The sequence below is a fragment of the Pinus tabuliformis genome, chromosome 5_2 (assembly GCF_031772625.1).
Source record: "Pinus tabuliformis cultivar Carrire ecotype Pingquan chromosome 5_2, CPIR1, whole genome shotgun sequence".
In the NCBI taxonomy this organism is placed as follows: domain Eukaryota; kingdom Viridiplantae; phylum Streptophyta; class Pinopsida; order Pinales; family Pinaceae; genus Pinus; species Pinus tabuliformis.
The window spans coordinates 508,153,223-508,160,214 of record NC_142306.1 but is presented as its reverse complement, the minus strand read 5'-3'; positions in this window follow the sequence as shown (position 1 = coordinate 508,160,214).

The following is a 6,992-nucleotide window of genomic DNA, read 5'->3' as shown; positions in this document are numbered from 1 at the left end:
TGCCTGGCATTTCATCATATGACCAAGCAAAAACATCTCTGAACTCGCGAAAAAGAGCGTTATATATTTCCAGTTCTGAAGGAGAACAACCTTTTCCGACATAAATATTCTCTACAACATTTGTTTTAGTCGAGATATTTATGGCTACAGTCTCTTCAATATTGGATAAGTTTCGCTCGGAATCCACCGTATTTACAGTATTTGATAGGAATTCAAAAACTGAAGGGTGATAAAGGTCATACTGAGTATCTTCTTCATATTCTGGAAGAAGGGAACGATGGTGGCAATCATTCCATGGTGCCCCCTCAATCAACATTGATTGTAGAATTCCTTCGTTAGTCCCATGCACTTTTGACCAAGGATCTAATGGGGTACCATATTCTCTAGACCTATCTACCCAAACGCTTGATGAGCGTTGATTTGGGTTCGCCTCCCATGCCCGAAACATTGATTGCTACAATATTTCTATAGGGCTCGGGGGCAAAACCATTGCATGATCCATGTCGATATCGTCTTCTGAGATCTTCGTGGAAGATATCATGTTGCAGGCTCCTACCAACGCTACTTCTCCTATATAGATTGGAGGTGGAAGTGCGAAAGTTCCCATTAATGTGGGGTCTTTCAGTAGGCCTACTCCGATATCTTGAAGCGAGTGGTTGCTTCCATGGATCATGGGAATGCTTCCTGTAACTTGTGAACCATTAGGGAGGAAGTTTTGTTGGTCGACGATCGTAATCCCTCCTTGAAAAGGGAATGTGATCTTCCTAAAATAAGTCGACACTACAGCTGCCATGGCATATATCCACGGTCTTCCCAGTAGGATGTTGTAATCAAGATTCCCATCGATGACTTCAACATCTATTTCTACGGTTTTTCCCTCTAGTTCAACCTTCAAGTTATTTAGGATACCGTACGGGGTGTACGTCCTTCCGTCGAATGCTTTTAATGTCGTCGAAGATCGCGACAAGGTTGGAGATCCTAAAGTTTTCCAGCAACTCATCGACATAATACATGTAGATGCCCCCTCATCAATAATTGTTCAGTGAACAGTTTTGTTGAGGGCTTTCACTTGAATAAGGAAAGCTAGTTGAGCTGGTAACTGAGGATCGTATCCTTTGTGGTCGAAGGATACAAGATTGGAATCCTTAGGATCTACCCCACCAATAGCTGATAACAAAGCCTGCCTTTGGGATGGACAATTTTGTAGTACTTCAAGAGTTGACATAGCGGATGGCAATTGGGCCAAATCTTCCACTATGTTATAATGCTGTGCCGCTCTGGCGCGAGGATTAAATGTCGACTTGTGTACTACTCCCTTTGGTGGCTTTATTGTTAATTCAGGAATGATGGGCGGTACAACTTCTGTCGAAGTTGTTGTCGAACTACTCGGTTGATCTTTACCTTTGTCGTTCGGCAGCTGCGGATTCCCGTAATCTTTGTTCCTTGTCGAAATCAAAGCATCATTTTGTTGCTTGGAGATCGACAACATTAGCACTTGCGACGGGGAAGCATTTCCACTATCAACCAGATTTGTACCTGGATTTGGAAACGGATCAATTAACACAGCTGATCCTCATCACATATTTGACATGGATAATTCAGTTTCCTATTTCCAGGAGGGTTTGAAGAAGTTTTTTCAGGAGATGACTCACCTTGTTTCTTCTTCTTCCCTTTGTTTTGCTTCTTCTTGCTTCCTGGTTGATTGGTTTCTTTGCCTTTATCTGCTGATACGGCATTTACTTCCGAAGCAAGAATTTCTTCTTTTGCATTTTGATCTGAAGTCTTACGGGCTTTCTTAGACGAAGCCTTTGTCGATTTCGCGTTTGCCGTGCCAATCACACCATCGCCGGCATGAGAGTCACTATTTGATTTAGGAGGAGGAGGAATCGAGAATTCCGGTCTAGGGGCGTCAGGTATTTTGTCGTAGAGCGTGCCAGACTGAGTGTAAACTAAGTCTAGATATTGTGCACGAGCAATAACTTGCTCCTCCGTTACGACTCCCCCCTTGGCCACATCTTCCGTTATGGCAGGAAGTAACGACTTGATAAACCATTCAGCTAATAGCTGATTGGGAACGTACGTTTTCACCATCCTACGACGACGACGCCACTCATGTATATGATCAGATATGTGAGTGGTTGTTGTCTGTTTGAAGTTGGTTAAGATTTCGGTTCCCGTTTCATACCTTATCGGTAATTGAAAATGGGTCAAGAAAGTCGTGGCTAGGGAGCTGAAATTGTCGAACGAGGCTCTAGGTAATTCAATATACCATTTAGCCGCTGGACCCGTTAACGTCCTCTGAAAAAGGCGAAGCCTTATCGAATCATCGTTCAGGGTGTTTTATGAACACCACAGATGAAAAGTCCTCACGTGATTCGATGGGTCTTCACCCGGATTGCCATTAAATTTAGGAATGTCCGATGGAAGCTTGTGAGGAATTGCTGGCCACCAAGGGGCGTAAGCAATTGGATCGTTTGTTAATCGGTGTAAATCGGGTAACTCTAAAGTTGCCACGAATGGTAACTGTTGATTCAGGTTAGGTGAAGCATACCCAGGGTACGATGGAATTGCCTGAGCAGTGGGCCTTTGCATACCAGCATAATGTAATTGATGTTGGTATGACTGATACGGTTGGTGGACTTGACCACTGTAAAGCGGTTGGTTTTGACCGTTTTGAATGTACGGTTGTCCACTGTTCGCAAAGATCTGCTGCTCAGAACCTTGGTACACTTGCTGGAATTGTGGTTGTTGGTATTGCACCAGCCACAGTTGTGAAGCCATGCTCTGTTGTGCTATACTAACCGTCGGACCAAGATGTGGGGTAATCGTACCCGTTTGGACCTGTGTCGTCCCACCAGTTGGCGATTGTGGTTGAGTCACAGGGTCAAGGGGCTGTTGCATTACGACCTGAGAAATCTGAGGTTGACATACAACAGGCATCGTTTGAACTTGTGACACTGTTACAATAGCTGGCGTTGTCGGGATGTTCGACATAGGTACACATTGTTGCATAGAATACACAACTCTTGGTTGTTGGCGTAGCATAGGTACCCAACCACTTGTCGTAACTCCAGTATAACCAGAATACTGTTGAGAACTCCCGTATGGATATCCTCCCGGAGGGGGTAATGACAGGGCATACTGCCCCCCATACGGTAGCAATCCGGAACTCAAGGGGATTGTTTGCCCTTGGGGACTAGATGGCCCAAATTTACCTCCATAGGGATCAATTTGTTGAGTCTCAACATAAGAGTTGCCGGATATTATTCCGGAGGAACAAACTGGAACAGACCACACTGTCGAAATAGTCCCTGGGTGGACTCCTTCTAGCGGTTGTGAGCTAGTTGCGACAGATGGTACGCCGGCAAACATCGTCGGAGTGACGGCAGGGAGCTCTGATGTCGCTGTGTCGTTCGACACAGTCCTAGATGTTGACGGTTGTTCAGACATTTTGAGTCTATCCAATAGATTCCCTAGCGATTCTACAGGAACTTCCACTGGTGATAGACTAACTTCTGATGTAGAAGGAAATAGAGTGACCCCTACTCCAAAATGTGTTGGAGTACTTGCTTGCGGATCTTCTACAATTTCCTCTATCGCAATCAAACCAGGTGGAAGAGGAAGACCGTCAGGTCCGTAAAATATTTCTGGTGCCGAAGAAGGGGTTGATTCGATAGCGACAGTTGTTTGAGGAGCAAGACTCTCTGAACCGGTCACAGATGGAACTGGTTCAGTAACGCAAGTATTTGCTCTCAGACTAGGATCAGTGTCACTGTCTCTCTGTTGCTGTTGAACTTCTTCTATAGAGGCAGGGTTTCCAGAAATGTTTGGAGTAACCGGAATCTCAGATGTTGTCGGAACACTTGTTCTAACTTTGATAGGAGATTTTGAACCGGTTAAACGAGTTCGCTTTGTCCGTACTGTTTTCGATTCCGGAGACAAAGACGGTTGACTCGTAAGCCTTCGCGAACGACGGGGTTTCAATTGACTTTCTTCCACGATTGCGGATTACTCGATCAACCAAAATACAAAAAGGGAAAGTGTGTTTCCGAACTAAATGAATTTTTAGACGCTTTAGACACAACTTGCTTTTTCAATTTTAGAGAGTCGAGAAAAAGCTAAAGATGACTCTAGTCTCCTTCGATGTTTTAACGAGCCCGAAGTGACAAATGCTCGGATGGACTTTTTCTGTTATAGAGTCTAAAAAGGGCCAAAAGAAACTGCTCTGGAGTTCTAGGCAGAGGGTGTGCCAAACTTTTCGCAAAACCGCAGAATACTTTTTAGGGTACGGGCGGTCGATCTTCCTGAATGCTGTGTTCAGTGCATTGCGATCAGTAGGGCAGCCGACACGGCTTCCTAAGGATAAAGGTTTTATGCCTATAGGGGTCTCCCAGTATATACGCGACGGTACGTGGGAGCACAATCCGTACTGGCGCTATCATCCCTCAGGAGGAATCACCCACCTTCAACGAGATCGACAGTCACCAGGCTTTACGACGCCGAAACACGTCTCTAGCCTAGACCTCTATGTTGTGCGTTATGTTGCAAAGCGCTGTTAAGTTCATTCAATTTATTTTAGGTTGATCTTTTTAGAAGTTTTCCTTTCTGGATCACCACGAGATGTATGGTACAATTCCTAAATGCAGTCTAAAGATGATAAGCAAGCTTTATATCTTTTCAACTTTGAAAATCCTAGCTACTAAGGGAAAAGAAAGACACCATCTTTTCTCAAAGAGCAATCAGCACACTCTAATGCACTTTTCCTAAATCAAGCATGCAAACTATCCAGATGCAAATGCACAATGCAGGTGTTTGTTTTCCGCTTTCTTAGTATTGATGCCTACAAAGAAAGCTTTTTGTACAACATTGAATTTGCTTTTAAATGACAATTACAAACAAGTTTACTTTTTTCGAAATCAGAAAGGGTAGAAGAGAATACAACACTTTACGACTTTCGAAATGAACACTTGTTTCGACACTTAAAAGAGACAAACTCAAACCAATAAGCAAAAGTAAATGTATAATCAACTGTAAACAGCCAATGAACTCTCTCCTAAGATCACAATGAACAGATCTGAATCAAGGGCTACAGGATGATTATTTCACTCATGCAAAGGAAAACTGTAAATGACGCCACAAACACATAAAAACACTCACAGTCTTTTTGTACAAAAGGAGGCGGAATTTAAGCAGAGAAAAAGAGTTATCAGACTGGTACCTATGCTGGTTATAGGCTGCAAAAATCAGAGATCAAAACAGGGCAAAACAGAGCAGAGAACCCCAGCTGCACAAGGCCAAACTGGTTCAGCGCAACCTCAACACTGGGGTTTTGACATTCAACGCAGGTAGCCTTCACGGGACCTGCGTTGAAATGCAGAACCTCTTCACAGGGGTCGCGCTGAAGGAGAAACGAGAGTTTCTCACTGGGTTCTGGGTCACAGATTGCTAATTAATCTACTGTTTCAGGCCAAATAAAAGCAACAAGCAAGGTACAATCAAAGGGATGCTTTGAGGGGGTACTAAGATCTATCACAAAGGATCATCAAATCATTTGTGAGTCCATTGTTCAGATCATAGACAAATCCAGTGATTGGATCAAAGCAGCAACTGTCTACTTTGCATCTGAGAAGAGCAAATGCAGTTCGATTGTTGCTGTTGAGTCTATGAAACAAACAATGATAGAGACACAAATAAAATGACTAAACAGATCTCCCCAGCGGAGTCGCCAATTTGTTGTGGGGAAAAATGCCTATGCAGGACGATCCTATCCACCTAAGGTGTGGCAGTGCCTTAGCAACAAACAGAGACAGCTATTCTGGTATTCTTCCTTTATGAATTAGAATGAAGAGAGATGGATGGACTAACTGTTGTCTTCCGTTTGTCCCTCGATCCAGTTTCTCTTCTCTTGGAGAGTTCCCAGCTACTTGCCTTCTCGCTCGCCCAGCTTCAACAGGTTTCTGCAAGATCACAAGAGAAGAACACTACGCAAGACATAGATTCATATTCGTAACTAGTTCAGGATTAGAAGTAAACTAAACATACTAATGCAATCATACATCAAAGATACACCAGTATATAGGAGAAACCAAGATAGCTTTATTGATGAATAACAAGATTCAGGAAGAGATACAACCCAGAGGGCTCCAATCCAGCATCTCCTTCCCAGCAAAAATGGAATTCCTATCTTCACCTCCCTTCAAAGCATTAAGCACCCAATGATTTTGATCTCAAACCAACAGCAATTCTTTGCAATAACAAAATTCCAGCCTATAGATCTCATGGAGGAGAGATCCATATATAGATGTTTGGAGAGAGAATGAGTCAACTTGAGATCTGACTAGTGTCCACTCCCTCTGTCAGTTCTTGATTCCACTTGGAGGTTCTTGCTTCCACTTGGAGATTTGGAACCTCTTACTCATCACCAGTCGAATTCCCTGAGGCAAGTGTCATTTTGGAAGCTTCCTGGGCTTTGACACCTTGAGAAATGAACTTGCCACATGTCCACTCTCGCTCAGCACAGGTAGCCAGTGTTGCCTTTGACATTCAGCGCAGGTAGCTAGTGTTGGCTTTGACATTCAGTGCAAACAGCTAGTGTAGTCACTGAAATGATCCTGAATTGACTTGTTTTTTAGCAGTTTCTGGTGGAGAACTTCTGTGAATTGCTGTGGTTTGTTAGCCTTGTTCCTCTAGGGGTAGGAACAACATGTTTAGGGACTTTGGATCCCTTAGATTATGGACATTTCATGCTCAATGCTGTAAGGCACAAAAATGTCTATAACAGTACTTAAAACTTAATTACAATAAACTTGCTACTTCAACTACTTTTGAATTTCAATGAGTTTATGTCTCAACTATTTGTTGAAGCAATAATAAATATTGTTGCTAAACTTTAATAGAAATATCAACTACTACTCGGGTTTAAAATAGTCATCTAAAACCTTGTTAAAGTTATAACCTCCATAATACATTCAATTAAAACCTATATTGGCTCG